At 56.9% G+C, this 24165-nt stretch overlaps 1 protein-coding gene across 2 annotated transcripts in view; it reads left to right on the top strand.

The window, feature by feature from the left end:
* LINGO1 (leucine rich repeat and Ig domain containing 1) overlaps window positions 1-24165 on the top strand; it is a 130533-nt gene that overhangs the window by 80456 nt on the left and 25912 nt on the right. The gene's annotated exons all lie outside the window — the stretch shown is intronic.

The raw sequence follows: 24165 nt of genomic DNA, 5'->3' as shown, positions 1-24165 counted from the left end.
TGCGTGGGAGATGGGAGTAATCAAGGCTAATTAGGGTTTCTAGCAAAGAACTTTCCCCTGTGACCTGCAGGCTCATCGTTTGGAGGATGGCAGCATTTCAGATAACGGGTGGGGTGCTCTCGCTGCTGGTCACGTGTGTCATCTCAGGTGAAGGCTTTTCTGCACAGTGGTGGGACCCCCACCCCAAGGACCGCTCTGGATGCACCACGTGCTGTGTTTCGTGGCTTGTGGCAGCGTTGCCCCAGTGCCGGGCATCTTGTCCAAGGGCTGCCTCTTGCCCAGAGGACATGGGCTGGGTGGGGAACAGCCCTTGGTACCCGCTCAGGGAGCACTGCTGAAGGTTCCCGTCCTCCCCTGCAGAAAAAGGGCTGGAGCTATAGCTGGGGGCTGTAGTTCAGGGGAACATGAAGCTGATTTTGCCAGGATGAAGTTCTCCAGGTGGTTTCTGTCCAAGCCCTCTCCTCCCTGTCGCTGCCTTGCAGAGTCCCGATGTTCTTGCTCTCTGCCACTGTGTGTCCTCCATGGTGCGCGGTGGTGGGAGGAAGGACCTGCATGGCCGCCTTGGAGATCCTCCCCTGCTCCCGATCCCATCTGCAGCGGAGAGGGGAAGGACAAATGTTATTGACCTGCTCTGGCATCTGACCAAACCACAGACACTCATCCCTCCCTAAAAGCCTCTCTGATAGCTTAATTTCTTAATTGCTGTCTGTGATCAGGATGTCAGCTCTGGCTCTCCTCCAAGATATGTCACTTCCAGCAGCCTGGGTCTCTCTACCACCTTGCTTGGTCACTGCCTTCAGCTCACCCACTTGACCGGCTGGAGAGTCTCCCATCTCCATCCAGGCCACCTCTGCTGCCCTGAGGGCGTCACGGCAAGTATTGAGGGAGCTCAAAATATTGTGGAGTGCCAGTTCAGGGCCCCAGCTCCAAAGCTGCTTTGTGCCTTGGCCACAGAGCCATGGGTTGGAGCTGAACCGTGTGTTTTGAGGTCCCAGCTAGAATCCAGCACAGCGCATGGAGGAGATAAGCTCCCGAGATGCCTGGTGCTGGACTTGGGGTGGAGAGCTGGAAAGCAGGCACGGCAGGGTGCCCGGAGGTGAGGTGCTGGGAAGGGACCCAAAGGAGAGCTGGCCGCTGCGGGGTCTGGAACTGGGCTGACGGGGATTCCCAGCAGCTCCAGCCGTCCGGATGAGGCAGTGCCGTGAACACATGCGGCAGGAGCTTACAAGCTGCTGCTCAGCGAGGCTCTATATCTCAATAAGCAGCACTTCAAGGCAGACCTGAAAATAAATATTTGAAGAGGAAATAGTACTCTGTCTTCTATTGTCTCTCCTCCTTTCCTCTCTCTCTTTCTCTCCCTCTTCTCCTGTCTTTTACGTCTGAGTGAACATGAGAGTTCATTGTTAAAGGGGTTTTGTTTTCTTGTATTTTTTCCCCTTCTCTACTCTCCCAGTGAGGAAACTACCGGAGCTGCACTATTAACAATTCAGACCTGTACGGCAGCAAGGGCTGTCTTCCTGCCAAGCTTGTCCATGCCCGGGTTGCTGGGTGCTTGTTTTTCTTCTCTGTTGCTTAGTTTGTTTGCTATGATAAAACACGACTAGGTGGCTGTTTCTTCTGCAGAAAGCAGGGAGATGGTGGGATCAAGCTGTCTGAAGAGAAGTCTGTAAGCATGGTTCAGCCCAACCCTACAATAATTTTCCTCGTTCTTAGCTGCTTCGGCTTTGTGCAGGGCAAAGAGAGTAGGTCAGCGGTGCCACTAATGATGCTGTTCCTGGTCCCTGTTGACCTTGACGGGAGAGGTTAAAACTGGGTCAGGAGAAGGAGGTACCTGGGCTTGTGCCTTCCTCGAAAGAGTGAGGGAGTGTGGAGCCGCAGCTGGATGCGAAGGTCAGGGCTGGCGGCACTGCGTGTACCCCAAGTCAGACGGAAGGTCGGTTGCCGAGGCAGTGGATTGTCACGCAGGAGTGGGGAAGTCAGCCCCTCGCCTGCTGCTGGCCGCTAGCTGGGTGACCACAGGAGGGGGAGCCCCATGCAGCAATGGTGCACGCCTCGTGCGAGTTGGGATGGGACAGTCAGCAAGGCCCTCCACGGACAATTGCTGGTGGAAGCAGGGATGTTGTGCGCAGAAGGTGGTCCTGGAGTGGAGAAGTGAGTGTAGAGCCGGCCCATGGGCTGTATGATCCTCCCCCTCCGCATCTGAGGATCCACGGGCTGGGAAACCAGCGTTGGCATATCTAGAGCCCTCCTCCGAGCAGGAAGGGAAGCATTAGGAGAAATCAGACATAAAAGTAGAGGTGAAGAGTGGTAGTGAGAAGGGAGTGGAGAAGAGAGGGGAAGGGAAAGACTCCAAAGAGGAAATGGGACTGAAAAATGCAGAGGTGTTTAAGGATCTTGGAGATGTCACAGGCAAGGGAGATAGTCTGGGGAAGATGTAACTTTGAGAGAAGTCTTCTCAGCCCGGCTGCAAATGTTTGCTAAGCTTCTCTGCTATATTTAGCAGCCTCTGTGCCCTTTGGAGAGTTCTCCACGCAGATGGCAGAGGAGCGGCTTGCCAAACAGTGGATGCCGTGCTGTGTCGGGAGGGGGTGCCCGGTGTTCGGGGAGAGAAGTTTCTTGTTGGCTTCGCCCTTTCAGCAGCGAAGCCAAACGGTTTGCTTTGCTGCCCGGTGGACAGGGGCTGCCAGATGGCTAAATATTTGCTTGTAAATTAGCAATGGGAAACATGAGACATAAAGCCCTAAATTGAAGAAAGATGGGGCCTGGATTGGACTCTTCCTCCCACAGAGGATGGTCTCTGCAGAGCAGCGGTGGGTAGATCCATTACTGGAGCGGCACAAGTTGATCTCAAAGCAAATGAGCACGGGCACTGGGCTGCCATCTCTCCCCTGTTCATTGGCACAGTCATGGGCCATTACTCAAGCGTGCGCAGCCTCTAGCTGTGTTTGCTTTAAACCAATATACAGAGATATACAGCTTTTCTCTCTAGGAAAAGAAAAAAAATGCTGCTTGTTCTGTATCTGTGCAGTATCTCACTGAATGGGATATGACTGGAATGAAATTTCCAGGCACTAATACAATAGAAGTACTCATAATTCGTGTGTGCGTGTGTGGGGATAGGCAACATAACGATCCCGCGCTGCGTGGCCCTGAGCAGCATCGTGTACGGTCCTGCCCTTCCTGAGCGAGCCCGCCTGTGAAACAGCTTCACGGCTCACTTGGGGTTTCTCTGCTTCGTGCCTGATCTGAGGCTCCGTGCTGGAGCGGAAGGGGGGGAAGGGAAGCCCGAGATGTGCCGAAAGGCTGGGGGGTGAGAGGGGAGGACCACCACAGGGATATTCCACCGAGGGTCTCACCGAGGCAATGTTAATGGTGCCTCCTGCGAGTCCTCCAGATCGCGGCGCTGCTCAACCCCCTGCTCTCTGCACACGAGGTTATTTTAAGAACAAGTAGAGATGAAAATACTGGCGTCCTTTTCTTTGCTGTCTGGAGTCGGAGACCAGTGTTTTCACGTTCTCCGGCGTTCCCGCGCAGCCGGGAGGTCTGGCCCCGCTCCTCTCCCCTTGGTTTCTAATGAACGCCAGGCTTCCTGCATCTTAACTTGACTCCAGGGGCTGGGGCTTTGGGAAGCTCTACCTCTGTAATACTGGCAATAAAGCCATAAGAGCTGGCTATGCTGCTGTAAAACTTTTATTGCTGTGTGGAGAGGAACAGTGCATCCTCCTTCCCTGCTCCCTGTCCCTGTGGCTCCCCAGCTTTTGCTCCGGCAGCCTCTGAGGCCCCGAGCCTTGATGTCAGGCAGCACAGCGTTCCGCTCCCCTCTGCTCCTGCTCCCCTTGATCCTGTCCCTGCCCTGCTTTTCCCTGGTCTGGACCTCTCTGTGTCCTGCCAGCCGGACTGCTCCTGCCCCTGGTCCCTGCACAGCGGCTCTCCGTTTGCGGCATGATCGAGACGAGCAGAGCCATAACAGCTCCCTGCGTGGTTACGCCGGGCACGCTTTTTGCCTCTCAGGGTGACTAGGAGCGTCGTCTGCCTTCCCACGCCATCCCCTGCCGTATTTATAGATCACAGTGGCATTATCCACGTGGATGCGGATTGTGCATGATGGTTTTCTATAAATACAAATGCTCTGTAATTATAGTTAGAACTATTTAGCCCAATTCAAAGGTAGATTTAATAATGAATGTGTGTGATACGCCTGTCGACAGCAACAAATGGAAAGAGATGTCTCTGGATGCGTATCCGGAGGTTTCCCCGGTGAAGAAGTTGGGGGAGGCAAGCGGGAAGGGAGCTGAGCAGCCATCTTGCTGTAAATGCCTCTTTCGCAGGGCTTCGGGTGGCGTGGCATGGCCCGACGGGCGCTCTCTGCCCCCCAGTGGGGTCTTGGGGCTGGACGAATAGGTGATCCAGGAGACACCGTGCCAAGGGATGGATGAGGAGGATCAGCACGTGAGAAGCCACTTGGTATTCACGGCTACCCACGGCTGTTCATCTTCCCCCCCTGCTTTCACTGCTCCTCGGGAGCTGCGGGAGGTAATTTCAGGCTAGGCTGCCGATGGAGAGCAATGAAAGGCAATATGATAAGGCTCCCCAAAGCCTCTTGGCCCCTTGTTTTGTATGGTAATTGATTTTCTCTGAGGCCGTGCGTGCGCCGGTGCATTTCCTTTCCTGCTGGTCTCCCTGGCTGCGAGCTGGCTCTCCCCTGCTCCAGCTGGGCTCCTGCCCCAGCCCTCCCTCCGAGGAAGGAAGAGGGGAGCTTTAGCAACGCGAGCCCAGGGATGGTGTCCTGGTGGGTCCTTGCTGAGGACAGATGTGGCTTTAGCAGCGTCCCAGAGGGGTGCGGTGAGGAGACTGGGCGCAGCAAGGCAGGGCTGGGATGCTCGGGAGGAGCGGTGGCACTGGTGTTTCAAGTGGAGGATGCAGATGTGGCAACCCCTGGACACTGTGTGTGCCCTGGGAGGGGAGTTTGCGAAGCCGACGGAAGGACAGGGAAGATGTCACCCCTGTTTTTAATGCAGGAACCACTGTCTCTCCCTCCTTCGCCCTCTGCCTGGGCGTGCTGAAGCCCTGCCACCGCTCGCAGGCAGCAGCTGCGTTAGCTTGTGTGCAGCTGCTAGGTCTCAGCGCTTCCCTGGCTCCGTGTCCCATCGCGGGCAGCATCCCTGCCCCAGGGACAGCAGCCTCCAGGCCGGCGAGTGAAGCAGGGCAAGGAGGAAGGGCTCCATCACAGTAACTAATAACTGTGCGCTGACAAATTGAATTATACCTTTTCCAGTTGCCTGCACTATTGATCAGAGAAAAGGTTTGTGTTTTTGTTAGGCTTTTTTTTTTCTTTTTCCTTTTAAGTTACAGTTGCAATGTCCTGGGGGCTTATAATGAACTAAATAAGGTCAGGTTAGCAGAAGAATCAAATATGCTCTGGCAGCAGAAGCGTGGGCTTTTCCTGGTGACTCTGAGTGGAGAGGAAAGAAGCGGTGGGAGCAGCAGCGGTTCCTGCTCCTTGGTGCCTGGGTGCATGGGAGCATCCCACCACAGCCTCCCGCTCCCCGGGGAGGGCAGGGCTGAAGCAAGGGTGGGCTTGCGAGGCTGGCAGTGCGGGACCGAGCAAGACAGATGTTAAAGGATGAGCAGTGTCGGGTGAGAGCGTACAGGGGCCTGCTTGGAAATGGGCTGATGTGAGTGGGCTGCAGGGGACGCGACGCCAGTGTGACCCCGAGCTGGGGGGCACCGGGGCTCACCAGGGTCTATCTGCCACCAGCGCCAGCTCGTGCCAAACTGCGCTGCTGGAGCAGATCCCGCCCTGCCTGGGAGGCTGCCGAGGTGGGCAGGAGATGCACGATGGGGTGCAAGGAGCCAGGACTTGGCCAGGCGCAGCGTTTGCCCCGTCGCTCTCTGTGGGTTCCCTGCCCGGGGAAGCTGATGGTGTTTGGTTCTTTGCTCCGATGCCGGGATCCTGCTGTGAACTCAATTAAAGCTGTGTTGGGGGAAGAGGGAATAAATTACCCAGATGAAAAGGATGAGCAAAAAACATGTGCAGAAGAAATGCCAGCCTACCTTTGAAAGGCTTTATCAAACTCGGACACATGTCACCTTGGCGACAGTGAAGATGCAGGGGAGGGGGAGCACTTCCTGGTGTCCCCCTCCATGTCCCTGCTCCTGGGCTGGGAGCGGGGATGAAGCGAGGCAGGGCTGTTGCAGGAGGAGCGGAGGGCTGCGGTAACCTGTCAGTGCCAGACTCAGGATAGAGCTGAGGGGCTGGAAAACCAGCTTGAAGCTGCGCTCTGGTTAAGGTTTGCAATGGTAGCAATGTCTGCCTAGGAGAGGAGGGTGGCTGCAGGTTCAGCAAATGGCCCCAGTGGCTCTCGCATCCCATTCTCTTTGTCCAAACACCCTGCTTGCCCCCAGCCCCTTGAGTCCCCGCTCTGAGCCTTGACCTTCTCTCTCGTGTTGCTGGAAGAGGCCAGCAGCTCTGGGTAAAGGCTGGATTTGCTGCTCAGGGCCGTAAACGTCAAGGGAGCGGCTGCCACATGGGAGCAAGCCCTACTGCCGCCATCCCCGACACCCAGCTACCGGTCAGCCGGGGCTGGCAGATAAACCCTGTCGTGGTGGTAAAACACTTTGAGAGGCCAGGACAGGCAAGTTTGCTGATGACACAAAGCTGGGAGGAGTGGTGGACACACCGGCAGGCTATGCTGCCATTCAGTGAGACCTGGAGAGGCTGGAGAGCTGGACAGACAGGAACCTGATGAGGTTCAACAAGGGCAAGTGCAGGGTCCTGCACCTGGGGAGGAACAACCCCATGCACCAGTACAGGCTGGGGCTGACCTGCTGGAGAGCAGCTCTGCGGAGAAGGACCTGGGAGTGCTGGGGGACGACAGGTTGACCATGAGCCAGCAGTGTGCCCTGGCTGCCAAGAAGGCCAATGGGATCCTCGGGTGCATCAAGAGGACTGTGGCCAGCAGGTTCAGGGAGGTTCTCCTTCCCCTCTACTCTGCCCTGGTGAGGCCCCATCTGCAGTACTGTGTCCATTTCTGGGCTCCCCAGTTCAAGAGAGATGAGGAGCTACTGGAGAGAGTCCAGCGGAGGGCTACGAGGATGATGAGGGGACTGGAGCATCTCTCCTATGAGGAGAGGCTGAGGGAGCTGGGCTTGTTCAGCCTGAAGAAGAGAAGGCTGAGAGGGGACCTTAGAAATGCCTCTAAATATCTGCAGGGTGGGTGTCAGGAGGACGGGGCCAGACTCTTTTCAGTGGTGCCCAGCGACAGGACAAGGGGCAATGGGCACAAACTGAAGCAGAGGAAGTTCCAGCTGAAGATGAGGAAGAACTTCTTCCCTCTGAGGATGACGGAGCCCTGGCTCAGGCTGCCCAGGGAGGTTGTGGAGTCTCCTTCTCTGGAGATATTCCAGACCCACCTGTCGGCGGTCCTGTGCAGCCTGCTCTGGGTGACCCTGCTTCGGCAGGGGGTTGGGCTGGGTGACCCACAGAGGGCCCTTTCAAACCCGAACATTCTGTGATCTGTGGTTCTGTGACTGGTGCAGGCTGGATCTGGCCCCGGGCTGCTAGCTGGACAGGGGTGCTCCTCCAAAAGAGGAATCCGAGGGCGGCATAACCCAGTGGCCAGCTCCGCAGCCCCGGGGCCGTGCTCAGAGGGGTGACCCGAGGGCAAGGCTCAGCGAGCAGTAGGAGCAGGGACATTCACGTTTTTGCATAGCTCTGTTTACGAAGACCTAGACTGAGATCTCGGCTGCCCCCGGGGTGGATCTGGACGGTCTCCAGAGCCGTCTGCGTGCTGGCAGAGGTGCCGCTGTGCTTCACACCGCGGATTTTCCCACTTTGCACACGAATCCTGTGCTTGGTGACCCAGGAGCCCCGGGCTTTGGAAGGAGAGGCTCTGCCATGGCCAGATCCCAGCCTGCCCGTGCCCCCGCTGCTGTGTCAGGGCCTGCTGCTCTCCTGGACTTCATTGTACAAAACACACCGATCGCACGTGAGGACCGACAGACGCTGCGCTGTCATCACCTGTCTTCACGTTTTGGGTCTTGGTGGAGAAAAAGAGGCTCAGCTCCCATGCGGCTGTTTGTCTGACCTGCTCCTTTCTGTATGGCTTTGTTGAATATGCTCATCCCTCCCGGCAGCAAGTTGTGCCCCGCTCGCCCCACCGCCACGCCGGAGCGGGGTTCGGAGGTGTGTGTGAGGTGCTGTGCGTGTTTTGCAGTCTGCAGGGCTGCTTGCGTTTCCATCGTGTCACCGGGAGGGTGAAGGCACCCTTGACAGGTGCCCATCATCCAGCACCTTACCCTGGTTGCTCTGCACCCAGCCTGGAAAGCCAGGGCTGTGGCAGGAGAGCTGGGGTCTGTCCTGCTCGGTGTGCCCAGGGCCTTCCACAGTGTGCCCGGCAGCTGGGGACACGGTCTGGGACGCAGGCCTGACCTCTCCGCTCTTCAGTGCAACCTACCTTCCTCCTCCCGCACTGCCCTGCTTGGGAGTCCGGCCGCATCGGGTACTGGATTAACATTCCCAGCGTAGCGTCACTCCCTCACCGTTTCTATTAAACTCATTTGCTATCTAAAGGAATTCATTTTCCACTTTGTTTGGCCATGATAAAAAAAAAAAAAAAAAAGCCCTCTGAGCTGAGGGTGGGTGAGGGGGGAGCTGGGTGTCAGCGTCCCCTGCTTCAGGCTGGGAGGAGGGAGGGCATTGCCACCGTCCGTGCAGCATGATGCCCCTGTCTCTGTGCGCTCCTGGAAGGAGGAGCTGCCAGTTGCCAGCAGCTCCCGGCACCAGGGCTTGCTACCTTGCTTTCTCGAGCAAATTATAGTATTTCACCCTAGGGCGAGGCTTTCTGAAATCAAATCCTTGGGCTTTGAGCATCTCGCCTGCCTCCAAAAATCCGGTTTCCTTGGAGTCCATAGCAAGTCCAGGGAAAGTAAAGACAAAATGGGTTCTCTCTGCCCACTCCCCCGCATCCTTGTGCGTCGCGTCCTTTGCTCGGTCGCTTTGCAGCAGGTTTGAGAGCTGGGTTCTTGCCCCTGCCTGCGGCTCAAGATCTGCGTGTGTGCTTGGGTGCCCGAGGGAGCAGAAAAACAGGAGTACAGGGGGTGCCGGAGGGAGAAAAGAGCCCATGTGCGTGTCAGTAAACCCCCATGTGCACACGTGCATCCCCCCTGGCGACTGTGGGGCTCCTGCTGACAGCCCCCCCTCCCCAGTTTATCATGGAGCCCCCTCCCATGGGCACCTCCTGCTGGAAAAAGGAGCCAGATGCTCTGCAGCTCTCGGCGCTGCTGCTTTCAAGGTCGGAGGCTGCTGGTAATTGATCTACAGCCTTGCTATAAATCTCGTGCCAAGGGGAGCCTTCTCCGCTGGCTCTCGACAGCAGCATCCATCCCGCATGGCTCAGCCAGCCCGTTTGCCGGCGAGGGGGCTTTAATCACTCCCTACCTCTGCCGGGCAGTGTTGGGGTCTGGAGCTGGCTTCTGGCTCTGCCACGCGCCCCGTGCTGCTGGTGGCCGCATTTACAGGCGGTTCATCCCAGGGCTGGCTAACCCCTGGTGTGGTCTGCAGCCGCAGGGCAGGGGAGCGTGAGCGGCTGGCTCCTGGGGCCAAGTGGTTGAGCTAGTGGGTTTGGGGTCTCCAGCATGGCCTTGGGTTCCCCATAGGACCCGGTGTTTAGGGTAACCTCCCAGCAGATGGAAAATCTCCAAGGTGGGCAGAGGAGGAGTAGGTGTTGGCATCCACCTTCCCGGGGAGCCTGTGGAGCCACGTGTTATGGGGGAAAAGGAGCTAGGAGAAGGGCAGTGATGATGGTGGCCATCAGCTGTGGAGCATTGGGCCGCCCTCCTCACCTGGTGTCCACCAAGTCCCAGGCCTGAGCGGTCGGATGCCAGGTTGCAATTCCTCTGCCTGATGGCCTGCTGTGGTCAGAGCAGCCGAGTCTGTTGTTGTCAGCGCGCGATCTTGCTGGGCGTAGTCCGCAAATCGAATTGGAGCCCCTGCAAAATGACAGCCCTTCGAAAATGCAAAATGTTTCCCTTCCTAATTATCATTTGAAACTAAACAGCAGCTCCATTAGCGATCATGGCAGCTTTCAGCCCCGGAGCGGGCGTTGACTTCAAGCCCTCCTCACCGTGCTGTGAGCCAAGCTCTGCTCTCCCGGTCCCTTCCTGTGGGATGAGTGCTACCTTCATGGCCAACCGCCCGCCCCATTCCCACAGAGCAAAGGCAGGTCCTGCTCCATCTGGAGAGAAACCAGTTTCCCTCCCACAACTCCTTTCTCAGAGTCACTGGTGCTAATGGAGAAGAGAAGTAATCAAGCCAGTTTAACCCCCCTGCTACCTGTAACTCTCACTGCAAAGCCTGCTAATGAGCGAGCTCAGGTTGTGCTAATTACTCTAACACTGGCAGGCCAGATGAGAGCACCAGGAGTTAACTAATACTCAGTTAACCCCTGGTTGCTCGTGCTGATTCCCCCCCATTCCCAGCAGCCGTCGGAAAGTCATCATGTACGCAGCGACAGGCAGGAGGCAAATAAAGCTCTGTGCAGCCGAGGGGGCTGAGAGCATCCTCTGCGTGGCACGGGAACCGCACAGCCCACCCGCACAAGGGACCTAAGCCTGTGCTGCTGAGCTCCTCTGGCACTCTCGCCCGGCGGCTTGGGGTACCCTTGAGCCCTGCTTTGAGCCAGAAGCATTTGGTCCCGGCTGCCTCTCTGTCCCCTTCTCACACAGAATCACAGAATCACAGAATAGTAGGGGTTGGAAGGGACCTCTGTGGGTCATCTAGTCCAACCCTCCTGCCGAAGCAGGGTCACCTACAGCGGGCTGCACAGGACCTTGTCCAGGCGGGTCTTGAATATCTCCAGAGAAGGAGACTCCACAACCTCCCTGGGCAGCCTGTTCCAGTGCTCCATCACCCTCAGAGGGAAGAAGTTCTTCCTCATCTTCAGCTGGAACTTCCTCTGCTTCAGTTTGTGCCTGTTGCCCCTTGTCCTGTCACTGGGCACCACTGAAAAGAGCTTGGCCCCATCCTCCTGACACCCACCCTGCAGATATTTGTAGGCATTTATAAGGTCCCCTCGCAGCCTTCTCTTCTTCAGGCTGAACAAGCCCAGTTCCCTCAACCTCTCCTCATAGGGGAGATGTTCCAATCCCCTCATCATCGTCGTAGCCCTCCGCTGGACTCTCTCCAGTAGCTCTTCATCTTTCTTGAACTGGGAAGCCCAGAAATGGACACAGTACTCTAGATGAGGCCTCACTAGGGCAGTGTAGAGGGGAAGGAGAACCTCCCTCGACCTGCTGGCCACACTCTTGTTGATGCACCCCAGGATTCCATTGGCTTTCTTGGCAGCCAGGGCACACTGCTGGCTCATGGTTAACCTGTTGTCCACCAGGACGCCCAGGTCCCTCTCCGCAGAGCTGCTCTCCAGCAGGTCCACCCCAAGCCTGTACTGGTGCATGAGGTTGTTCCTCCCCAGGTGCAGGACCCTGTCCCCTCGGCCCTGGAAGCACCAGTGCAACCAGACAGAGGGATGCAGGGAGCTCCCCGCGCCGTGCAAGGGGCCAGAGCAGGGAGAAAGGAGAAGGCAGGAGGGGTTGAGGTGATCAGGAGCGTTCTTCACTCCTGTGAGTCCCAGGGACCTCTGGCCCATGCTGTTGCTCATGCCTGCAAAGCTGCTGGGATGTGCGGGAGGCAGGGCTGCCCCAGCCCCTCTGCACCCCAGAGCTCCTGCCGACGCGCTGAGCTGCCGAGCAGAATTTGCCCTGCGGTTGCTATGGTGATGTTGCCGTTTCTTACCTCGCCGGGGGGAAAAAAAGCCTCCAAACATTTAATTCCGCAGCCCACCTGGGAGCCTTTTAAACTCCCTGTTCGGTGTTTGACATGTAATAATTTTTCTGCTTTTAAGATTATCCTAAAACGCTCATTCTCTTTCTCTCTCTCGAAATCTCAGCAGTGGAGCCTCAGAAAGAAATCAGCATAAAAAATACCAATACAGGTTTCAAATGCCAATTTGTCACCGTCGCCGGGAACAGGTGGTGACAGGCAGCGGGGAAGGGGATGCAGCAGTGCGAGCTGAGCTGAGCACTGGTGACACAGCCACGGGCCGGCCGGCTTCTGTGAGAGCTGCCACGATGGAGGGCTGGGCCCAGGGGTGGGATACTGGGGAGGGAGGTGATGGGCTGGGTGGGGATTCAGGGAAAAGAGTGGAGAAGCGAGGAATTTAGGGGGGGAGAGCTCATCCTGGTTGGGAGTAGGGCGGGCTTTGATCTGCTGCCCCACAGACACGGTGATGCCATTGCTCAAGAGAAGAGACTCATCAGCGGTGTAGGCATCAATGTGAAAATGAAAATTAAGATAAAACTGCCCTCAAGAAACCGAATGAAGATTTGTCTCCATTCTCCCAATCTACCTGGGGGCTCCCCAGGAGACCTGGGCTCCCCCATCCCTCCCCGGGTTTCCCTGATGGTGCGGGGGAGCAGAGCCCAGCCCCACGTCATGGCCTCGACGTGCAAAGAAATAGAGTCAGAACTGTCAGGTGCCGGGTACTGCGGCGACGAGAGGCGCTTGAGTACCAGCGGTGGGACACCGTCATACGGCTGTTTCTGCTTGGGTATTGCACACCTTACCAAGCAGATGGTCTGCTCCGGAGCACTGGGATCCAACAGGCCTGTGGAGCAATTTAATCTCCAGAAATAATTTAATATGGCTTCCCCCAGAGTACAGTGGTTTGATTTTTGTTTTGTTTTGTTTTCCTGGTCAGCCATAGAATAATCCTGCCTTCTGCGTGAAGGTCTATTTTGAGCTTGCCACCTGCAGAGTGTTTTAATCCTGCAACTCACAAAGTAATTCAATCCTCTCCCTTGGCGAGTAATTTAATCCTCTATTTCCAGGGTAATTTAATCCCCTCTCTGGGGAATAATGGAATAATTTGATCCTCCGTTTCCAGAGTAATACGATCCTCTACCTGAGCAGCTCAATACTTTAAACCAGCCACCTGCGAAGCTGAGCGCGTGCCTGTCCGCAGGCACTGCCATCGCTGCCAAGCGGTCCCTGCCCGCGGGGATGCAGCTGCTCATCGAGTAAATCCATCCCCACGCTGGCTGGGGTAATCCAGGCAGGTTCAGAACGGCAAAACCATTCGGCGTTGCCTGACCTCGGGACTCCCGAGCCTGGATGTGTGCGATTGCTTGGTTTAAATTCCTCCGCAACTGATTAATCCATTTGCTGGTGAATTAGTGTTAATCTGGTCAGTGCCGTGGTTGTTAAAGCAGGGCAGCCTTTGGCCCCCTCCGTGGGGCTGCTGGCGTGAGGGAGGTCTCCTGTGGGCTCATTTCAGGGCGGCTCTGTTCCACCTGTAGATAGATAAAGGTTTATATATATATATAAATATTTATAGGGATTGCCTTCCCGTTTACCTGGAATGGCAGTGCTGTGACCCGTCACCTAGCATCACCTCCAGCGGAACTCGATGATGGGGAGCCAGCTATTGAAATGGCTGAGCCCTGAGTGCCGTTTTAGCCAGGACCCCGCTTCCCTGGGGGTCTCCAAGCAAGGTCCCAGCATCCAAGTCTCCCGCTGAGGAGCTGGGAGCATGGTGGGGCCATGCTGCTCCCAGAGCCGAGCATCCCTGCCCTGCCACAGCACCCAGGATGTGTGCGCTGCCTCTACCTGTGCTGTCACCCTCCGATGGGGCCTTTGGGCGTGTCACACACCTTCTCCCAGCATGGAAATCTACCTTGAAAGCAGCAGAGACTCCCTATCGAGCTGCATTAAAGAGAGATTCGCAGCGGGGGTCTGGCTGGTTTACACCTCTTCTCCCTCATTTCTGCTATAGCAAAGGCTCGCGGTTAATAGGAGAAAGAGTGTTTCCTTAGCTGAGATGTTTAAAAGAGAGAAATACCAGTAATGATAGTGTCTGTTTCCGTGCAGAGGAGGATCTGTGGCATATTCCAAACAGAAATATTTCCCTGCCCCTCTCAAGACTGCAGCAGTGTGTACTCGGGAGAGGGATTAGTGCACTAAAAAGGAAATGACTCCCTGGCAAAGCTCGAAGGAAGAGGAGGAGGAGGGAGGAGGTGAGGCAGCGAGGCAGGAGGAGAGACCTGGTGAAGAGGAGGAAGCGCGGAAGGACTGTGTCGGCCCCAGGTTTCGGTTGGCAGAGCGTAGATGGGAAGATGCCCCAGCATGGTGAGGCAGAGAGGGGTGGGGGTTGGAGCCCACCCGCTCTCCCGGGGCACCGCCCATGCCAGGCAGCCCTGCTCACATCCTGTGGGGCCGTTTGGCACAGGGGGGTCTGCCCTGCGTCACCCATCACATTCCCAGGGAAAAGCTATGAGGTTGAGGCAATAATAATAATAATAATAATAATTTATTAATAATAATTATTAATAATTAATAATAATTATTATTATTGTTTGATCCTACTGTCAAGTTCGTGCTTAAGCCTTTCGGAAGCCCAAGGAGAGGCAACTGCTTTGGAGGACCAGAGCCAACTTTCCTCGCTCCCCGTCTGCACAGCGTTGGCAATAACTCCCCATCCGCCCCCAGGCTGCTGCAGCCCCCCAGGGACCACCCCATGGCGGCTCTTGGCAACCTCCAGCCGGGGCTGTGCTGGGTGCCAGAGGTGCCAATGGTGATTGCCTTTCCTAGGGACAGAGAATTCAGACAAGAATCCTTGCCTAGACTAAACAGAAATCGTTGCTGCTTCCTCCGCATGCTTTACGTGCCCCAGTCTCTCCCGGGACTGCTAAAATTCTGCTTTTAAGACTCTGCTTTATACAAAAGTCTGTCCTGGATATGTCATCTCGCATTCTAACGTGATATATTAGACAAATAATTCTTTATGTGCAAAGCGTTCCCGAGTACCTGCAGGCCGGAGGGAAGAGAGGGGCCTGAATATCTTTAAAAATCCCATTCTAAATGTCTCTGTTTCAAAGTCTCTTTAGCGAGCTCTGCTCCGTGCCGCGTCTGTTGCCCAAAGGCCAGCTCCGCTGGCGGTCTCTGGGTCTCCTGGTTGGCACGGCTGTGCCCTGCCCTTGGCTGGGGAAACGGGGGGCTGGCGCTGGCATGGGGGTACCTCCCAGTATCGGGGCGGGAGGGGAGAGCAGGAGAGGAATGTCTGCGCTCACTCCTTGAAGTGGGAGCTGCTCTGTTTAACTAGTCTTGGCGTTCGCTCACCTCTCTTCCCCTCTAATGAGTCGGGTTTTGTTCTCCCATATCACGTCTGAATGCACATTGTGGGTAATTGATGGACAGGACCCGGCCTCTGAAAGCTATCAGCGTAGCGACTGTGAAATCACACGTCCAAATATGTTTATCTTCTCGGCTTTCTGGGCCCGGGTGCTCTTCGGACACGGATTTCCGTGCTTCAAGGAGGAGAGCGAATTCCCTTCAAAATGTCAGCACAGAAATGCGAGATGAAAGAGGAGACAGAGGGGCTGCTGAGGCTTTGCATTGGCAGCGAAGCAGGGCGGCTCGGCTGGGAAGGGAGCAGCCAGAGCTCAGCTGTAGCCCAGCCCTATCTCAGGGGCGCAGGGGGTGCCTCAGGGGTCTGTGTGCCGGCTGCGTCCCTGTGAAAGGGGTCACCTCCTGCGGTGGTCTCCAGCAGGTTCCAGGTGAGCGACGCACCCGCTCTTCTCAGCCTGTTTTCCTTGGAAGGAGACATCTCAGCAGGTTGGGGTCTGGGTGTCTTCTCCTGGCGAGGGATGAGCCACAGGTGTTGGGCACAGATGAGGCCCCCCCAGCACTGGGGAAGGTCTCCCACCACCCTGGTCCGGGGAAGCAACCTAGGCCGCTGCTGCTGAGCCACTTTACTCTGCCGGCACCGGGACAAGGCTGTCCCGGGGGCTGCAGCCCACCATGGCGAAGGGCTCAGGTCCGTGCCAGTACACCCTGCCTGCTCTTGGCACAGCTCTCGAGCGCTCCATCAGTAATTCTCAAGTGTGGGAATTACTCTCCACACAAGCACCTCTCCAAGACTCGCACGGCGAGGCTGAGCTGCGGCAAGGGAACCGGGAGGACGGAGCGCATTCCCACCGCCTGGGCAGAGCCTTCCTCCTTCCCTGGCCAGACCCCGGCGGGGCTGTCCGCGGCCACCACGGAGTGGTTTCGGTGCAAGCACGAGCCCTGTTCCACCGCAGACGGAGCAGCCACAGCGTACTCCCCACATGCTGTTGATTGACGGCAGAGACGCACGACCGCACATCTTGTTTTCAGCGATCTCGGTATTTGGGTTGGCAGAGTCTGGCTGATGCTAGTGGCGGGAGATGCCTCTCACTGTCAGCGGAGCCTTCACACGTCCCCCTCTTCTTCCCCAGAGCCGGTGGCAGCTTCTCCAGCCTCCGCTCCTGGCACGGCTCGCCTGTCCGCCCGCAGCCGCGGCACTGGTGGGCGCCCACTCTCTGCCCTCTCCCAAGCACGGGTTTTGCCCTTCTTTTGGTGTCACCCCATTGCTCGCCGTCCCCCAGCCCTCATTCCTCTCCCGCTGTCCACCCGCGGCAGCACCAAAGCTCAGTCCCCTTCAGAGCTGTGCGTCTGTCTGAAATACCGACAGCGATTAAGCGAGGAGCCCTGGTGGGTTGGGTGCTGTTGCTCCTGGGGGATGACGTGGGTTGTGCTAAGCAGAAGCAGCAAGTACAGGCTGAGAGTGGTTCCTCCGGGCTCTGTCATCGCGTCGTCTCCAGTCTCCTGTTCCTGAGGAGCTCTGCGGGATGGGGGACCCCAACGTGAAGAACACAGGTTCCCAAAGTCCGGCCGCGGCTGCTGGCCACGCAGCCACGATGTCCTATCCTTGTCTCCCCGTTGAGCTGTCGCCAGGCGGTTCCCATCACGGGGCCGGTCAGCTCGATGCCTGCCAGCAGGACTTGGGCTTTGCCCACCACCACCATGCAGGGACCTGACAGCGACACGGCGCGAGAGGCTGGTGCCTCTGCCTTGGGATGACAGACACTGCCCGGCCACTGCGAAGCTTTCGGGCTCAGCGTGGGAGTGGTTGGGAGCGTAAGAAGCTCTTGCCTGGCGTTGCCGGAGAAGGGAGGTGAGGAGGAAGAGGAGCACAAGCTGGAGCACGGGTGCATACGGGGACACAGGCTTGGGAGCAGGGCTGCGGGGAGGGGAGAAGAAAGGAGTGAGTGAGGGCTGCACGCTGCAAGAGAGGCTTTGTGTGTGCAAAGGTCGTGTGTTCATTACATTTGACTTCCAACACGTCCATTTAGCAAAATCACCTCCGAGGGTCCCCTCCCCGGGGACAGCAAACAGTAACAAGACATCTGTAGATGCTTCATGACTCAAGCGAGAGCTCGGTTGCAACCCACTCCTCTCCTTTTCTCCTACGAGCACTAAAAGCATCTGAAGGGAGTGTTGTGGCCCCAAGTCCAGCTCCTGGCCTATTCTCTGTGAGGGGACAGGAGCATCTCTCCTACGAGGAAAGGCTGAGGGAGCTGGGCTTGTTCAGACTGGAGAAGAGAAGGCTAAGAGGGGACCTTAGAAATGCCTACAAATGTCTGCAGGGTGGGTGTCAGGAGGACGGGGCCAGACTCTTTCCAGTGGTGCCCAGCGACAGGACAAGGGGCAACGGGCACAAACTGAAGCTCCAGCTGAAGATGAGGAAGAACTTCTTCACTCTGAGGGTGACGGAGCCCTGGATGCACAGGGAGGCTGTGGAGTTTCCTTCTCTGGAGATATTCCAGACCTGCCTGGTTACGGTCCTGTGCAGCCTGCTCTGGGTGACCCTGCTTCCAGGGGATTGGACTGGGTGATCCCCAGAGGTCCCTGCCAACCCCGAACATTCTGTGATTCTGTGATTCTTGGCCCGTTGGCACAGTATTAGGTTGGGACACTTGGTCTCCAAAGGCCAGGGCTGTGGGAGGAAACCTTGAGCCACCCCTGAGACCTCCCAGTAGTCCTGACGTGCCTTTTGGTTCTGTCACCAGAAATGCACCAAGAATGCACCTTTTTAATAGAGAAATGTCAACGTTTTTGTTGCCAAGAAATCAAGTTTTGGAAGCGTTTCTGCAGAAGTGAGGACAGGCCACGTCTCGTCCCGCTCCCAGCCTCCCGGGAGCCCAGGAAGTCCCTTTTGCTGCCGGAGAAGCTCTCGCACGTGTAGCCCGCCCCGGGTTGCGTGTACCCTCCTCTCTAGCAAATGCGCATGAAGCGCGAGCTTGTCTTCTCCGTGTGCGACTTGGGGCTGTGTTGTAGATGAACAGATTTGTCCTTCTCCTTTATCCAGCAGGTGGGTCTCAGGTGGCTGCTTCAATACCATTCCTCGCACAGGCTCTGGGGTGTCTTTGCTGAGGTTCTCGGCAAACTCAATTACACCGTGGTAATAGCGTGGTATTGACTCAGGAGCCTCAGCAGCACAGGACTCTTGCCATTTATTAGTTGTTTAATTATATGGCGCATCAGGCCAAAATAATGTCATTAGCTAATTAGCCCATGTTGGGGTTTTTTTGTAATTTTACTTAAACGAATGGTAACATCAGTGAAAGGTGGCAGCTGGTAGCCCAGGAGACCAGGCTGCTTTTGTGCACAGGGCAGGTCGAGCCTGGCCCTGGCCTGGACGCTCCTCCACACCGTCCCATGGGCACAGGTCCCCTGCCACCTTTGGGGAGCCGTGCCTGGGGACGAGACGTCCCCCCGCAGCCTCTTCGCAGGGTTTGGGTGAGCTGCCAGTAACGGCACCTTCTCCTTATGGCCCAGCTCCGGTCCCAACAAGACTGGGACCCCCCAGCATCCTCCAAAGAGATTCCCGTGGGGAATGTCTGGGGTCCTGGGCTCGCGTGCGGTTTCTTCGATAGCAGTGCGTTTAGGATTTAAGCCTTAGTGCTGCGGTGTCAGAAAGGCACAGCTCTCCAGGACTGTCACGCAGCTCGCCCTGGACAGTGACCGCGCGCTGCTGGAGCCCGCCCGTGAGTCACTGCCCCCTTGTTCGACGCCGGCGTGATTACGCATCGCTGAATACCGCAGCGAAAGGAAAATAAGTGTTCAAACGCCAATGGCATGTACTACGTTTATAACCACCAGAGGGGGTGGCAAGCAGCGCAACTGCAGGTCCAAACCTTTTCTTGCACGCCCGGCGCCGCTCATGCTGCTTTTTTTGTCCAGGAGTTCACCGAGTTACTCAGCAACGCTCTCCTGCTCCTCCGTGCGAGGGGCTGAGCGTGGGCAGGTGTGCGTGGGGATGGGGAGGCTGGGACTGCCCGCACGCTCAGCATCCCCGCGCGTGCAGCCGCCCAGACCCCGCGTGCCGGCGGAGCTGCCTGCCTTTCCGGATCGCGGCGTTGGAGCTGGTGGACCGGGACCGCGTGCTAGGGATCGGACTGCAGTGGGGTCCGCTCCCCGCTTCACCCTGGCGTTGGCGCGTGAGGGAGCGGCGTCCCAGCGGCTCACCCCGGGGGTGGGCGCGGGCTGCCGATGTGGAGGTGGAGTGTGTAAATCCCGTGGGATTTGGCAATCTACAAGGCAGCTTTAGCTATCCCTCTGTGCTTTCTGCGGCGTTTCTCGGGAGGAGGCAGCGCTGCTGCATGGGAGACGCTCCAGACAGGACGCTGCAGGACCTCCATCGGCAATGTTGTTATAATTAGCGCGCCTTGGCCACTCTATCGCAATAGCCCTGGGGATGTTCAGCACGCTGGCTGCTGACTTATGGAGGTCCTTCGACCGGCTATTTCAGGCCTGCGATTTCCAAAGGGCTGGTGTTGCTCCTGCAGGCTTCTTACCGTTGTTTAACCCAAATAGATTGGCTCTGGGCTTTGCAAAATGCGTTTGCTTCTCCTAACGTCTTTCGACCTGTCTGGATCTGTTCCAAAGTGTGGAATATCGCAGGCCCCCGCCGCTGCTGTCATGTCCTTGAAGACAAGTGCTGCAGAGTTGAGAAGCTCCCCGGGGAGCCTATGCACTTCCGCAAGGTTCAAGAGTCCGTAGCAGGTAACTCCAAAATTAACCGTGCAGTCCTCCCCCAAGTTCTCAAAGGCACTAGTTCAGATGAGTAAAATAAATTTGGAGTTAATAGACCACACTGAATTTAAAATCTGACGTTCCAGAAAGGGGCGGATTGGAACAGAAGAGTTTTCCAATAGTGAGAAACTTTCCATTTTTCAAATCTTCTTGTCTCCCCAATGCCTTAGCTGATTAACTGGAGACTCTCTCGAATAATTGTTTTCCAGAACAGAGAATTCTTTGGCAGATGGATTTTTAAATTTTTTTTGTTTTTTTTTTTTTAAGGAGCACTAGGCAGAAGCAAAACTGGGCTTGTCAGGAGAATGGGTTACATCCTTACGCTGGACACTGCCCGTGTGGTCCCACAGTGCTGCTGCGAGATAATCACCCGTTCTCCCATGCTCCGCCGCTCACCTTAATAACTCTCCCAGGATTCGATGTGATGGTTTACACAACCTTTCTGAAGCATCCTGAATTCTGATGCATCTGGCACTTGAATGTGACATTGAGTTGACTCCGAGGTGCTTTACAGCTGGGTGACGCTGCTTTGGGGCTATCCGACGGAGGGGCACGTGTACCTCCCAGTGCTGCCTGCGGACGCGAGGGCTTGGATTGACTTCGCCTGGCTGCACGTGGCCCCTCCGTCAGTCCCTGCCTCCGAGCCCACAGCTGGGTGACATTTATAATCAGAGGGGAGAAAAAAGGCACGTTCAGGCACAATTCATCTGACCTTTCTCAGGCAGCCACCTTAGAAAGAGATTAATCCTGCCGCTGAGAGGCCTTTTCTCTCTGTTGGCAGTTCCTCGGGCTCACTGGTGGGCGTGGGCTGCGCTGGGGCGGAGGGATGCTCCCGGGGTGGAGGGTTTCAGTACCCGCAAGCCCTGTGCGCGGCTCTCGGCTCGCACGCCAGGGAGGGTGCTCTGCTCCTGCCCAGGGCTCTGTGCTGAACGCACGCGTGGGAGACAAACAGCCCTGCCTCCCCAGCGCCCTGCCCAGCCGGGGCACGTGGCGTTCGCCAGCCTAACCAAAGCCACGCACTGGGAGGGCAGAGATAAAGATAGCTGTTTCCTGATGCCTGGTTCTGCCGTCTTAAAAATCCTGCAGTAATTTCTGGTGTTGATTATATATGTAAATCTGTATCTATAATAGTCTCTCTCATATATGTCTGTGTATAGATATACGCACACACGCGTAGATGTGTGTATATCGAACATATGTGCTCTCAACCCACACAACATATGCGGCTCAGAAAGCCGCCGGAGCGTGCGTGTTCCTCAGCCCTGGCTGGCGTGAGCGGGGTAACGTGCCCCGACGTGGCATCGCCCTCCCCGGCCTCCCAGCCGGGATTTTCGCCCTGCGCAGTGCCGGCACGGGCCTTTTGCTGGGGAGGACAAGGCTTGTGCGGGGCTCGGTTAGCCGGGTGTGGGATGGTGCTGCAGGATGTACCGGGCTCCCAGTGCTGCTCTGTGGCTCATTCATTACTTTGTGCGTCTTAATAAATCGGGCTGGCCTTCTGCCAGCAGGCATTAACTGGGGCTGGATTTGGCGGGGAGAAGCACCGTGGGGGTGGGAGGGAGCTGGTGCCACTGGACACCATGGCTGTGCCCCAGGCGCGGACAAGACCCCGCGCCACAGCCCTTGGGGCTTGTGCTACTCCAGATTCTGGGCCAAAATCACTCGGAGAAGGGGCTTTTGGGTCCCTCTCAGCCTGGTGTGAGACCCACGTGGCTGCAGGGCATCCCCAGGCCAGTGTCCAGCCCCAGCACAAGTGTCCGTGCCGTTGGAGGTGGCGGTGGGGGAGGCTGGAGCTGCCCGAGCAGCGTGCTCCGGGGTCCGCAGGGACAGCGAGGTCTCCGGGGTGCTGGGGGCTGTGCAACGCTCCGCTCCCGCAGCGGTCAGAGGTGCAGCCTGATCCTTTTCCACATCTCCAGAAAGGGCAGCGTGCCTCCCAGCTTCTTCTCTCCGCCAGTCTGGGTGCGTACAGCTGAGTGCGGCCTCGTCGCTGTGATACATGGTGGTAGCACTGCCAATCACAGCTAAGCAACATGATTCAACTTTGTAATTTCCAGCCACAGCATATTCAGAAATAGTCTGGAGGAGCAGATCCGACGGAGGCACGCATCAGCGGCAGCCGTGGGGATGGAGGGGGAGAGCGCACGCGTCTGAGAAGCTGGTTTCTCGGCTGGCCGTGAGCTGAGCATGTCCTGCGAACGAGCAAGAAGGAGAGCAGGGAGGGGAGGAAACGTCAGGTCCAAGGAAATCTCAGGTGCGCAGCTGAGAAAGAGTCTTTCCTTAAGAGAGCTGTTGGTGTTGACGACATTAGTGGTGTCACTGATGGAGAAATTCAATCACTTCCAATGAGGGAAGAATAATTGTATTTCGAGGTACAGTAGGTTGTTGTCATTTTCCCATGACACACTCCATCAACTTTCAATTTCTAGCACAAAAGCCCTTCACTCATGCTCGGGCCTCTCTAATCCGTTGCGGTGAGCCCTCGTGGTAGACCTGGCCCGGGTTGGGTGAGTCGTCTGGGAACAGAAATGCCCAGATTGTACCAAAACGAGAGCATCACCCAGACCCCGCTGGGGTGGGGAGGATGCTGGAGTGGGGAAACCAGCTCGGGTCAGCGGTCGGTGAAATCTCTCCTCTCCCTGAGCCCCGGTTTCTGTAAAACAAGGAAAACGGTGTGGTGAGGGGCTCACATAGCATGGGTGGAGGCGCCTGGGGTGACCCCCAGCACCGGCATCCCGAGCGGGTCAGGGGGGCTCAGACCCTCTGGGGCTGGAGGGTGCCGGTTTGGCTCCGCCATTCCCTCCGGTACCGGTGGCAGGAGGGGAGAGGGGAGGGGAGGGGAGGGGACGGAGGAGAGGAGAGGAAGGGGAGTCTCGGAGCAGAGGCGTGCGTGCGGGAGAGCCAGAGCTCGGCACGAAACGCTTCCCTGCCACTGGGTGAAATAGGAGGTGATTAGCAACGTATCCCGGCGTCCCAGCCACGGAGCCTGCTCCAGGCATTTAAAGAGGAAATATATATTTAAAAACACTGCTCTAACAGAGAGAGGTAATGATGTGTTTCGAGGCAGAGATGGCATCATTCATAAAGCCCGTGCTGCTTAATTATAGCAGCACCATTTAGGAGAGGAACGATTTCCCAGTGAGTTTCGGGTTTGTTTTCCCTGCGTCCCGCTGTACCTCGCCACAGCTCCAGCCTTTTGTCAGGCTCTTTGGTATCTCTGTCTCCAGCCCCGGGGACTGGCGGGCTGTCGCTGCCACTGAGTGCCACCCCCCAGAGAGGGCCCAGAGCCCCAGGGTGGGCAGCACCATGGCACGGAGGTGATGCCGTCTGGTTCTGAGCCAGGGAGAGCTAACCAGGGTTAGGGGAGCAATGGGCTGATGCCCGTGGTGCTTTTGGAGTGACAGTCAAGACTAGTTCACCCCAGTTGCCTGCTGTCCTGCGCCGCTGACTCTACACCCAGTACTCCCCTGCTCTGGGGAAGAGCTTCTACTGTGCGAGACGAAGGGCAGAGTCTCCATCGGGCATGGAGCTGTACTGCCCTTCCCGGGGGCTCGCCTGCTGCTGGTCCCGCTGCCAACTGGCGGTCTGCCTTCTGGAGGAGAGCATTTCACGCTGCTTTTACCCAGCCTAACCTGGTGGGGCTTTCCTTTCGCCTGCCATGTCTCGCCTGACGTTATTTGGGTGGAAGCAGAGGGGTGGGAGTTTAGAGAGGCAGAATGGTGCTTTTTTTTTTTCCCTTGCATTCATAAGACGTCTGAAGTGACACAGACACAGACAATAACGGATCACTCAGCCCGAGTACAGCTCAAATGGTTTAAAAATACGCTCCTGAACTTTCCACCCCTGTTCATGCACAGGCACCATCCCTTTGGGGTCTGCATGTGGGCAAGAACAAGCAAGGAGTTAAGCAGCTTGGCAAGGCGAGCTATTTATGGATGTTGCAAGCTCCCTGCTCTTCTCCGATGCCCCATTCAATCCTTTAATTATCTGCAGTTGTTTCATGCTGTGTCTCACCAGACGCTCTCTGGGGGAAACCGCTGGGGCTTTGCCAGGCGATGGGGAGGGGGTGGGAAGGGGGAAGACTCCGCCGCACATGCCGACACAGCCCGGGAAAACAAGGGACGCTGTGAGGTTGCTCATCTGAGGGCTTGTGGGGGCTGCGGAGAGACCAGGGCACGGCCATGGGACCTTCTGGGGCAAGGAGGCAGAGCGCGTCGGAG

Source organism: Opisthocomus hoazin, chromosome 10, assembly GCF_030867145.1.
Source record: "Opisthocomus hoazin isolate bOpiHoa1 chromosome 10, bOpiHoa1.hap1, whole genome shotgun sequence".
Lineage (NCBI taxonomy): Eukaryota > Metazoa > Chordata > Aves > Opisthocomiformes > Opisthocomidae > Opisthocomus > Opisthocomus hoazin.
The sequence above is the reverse complement of the archived record's forward strand: the minus strand, read 5'-3'. Positions and strand labels throughout refer to the sequence as shown.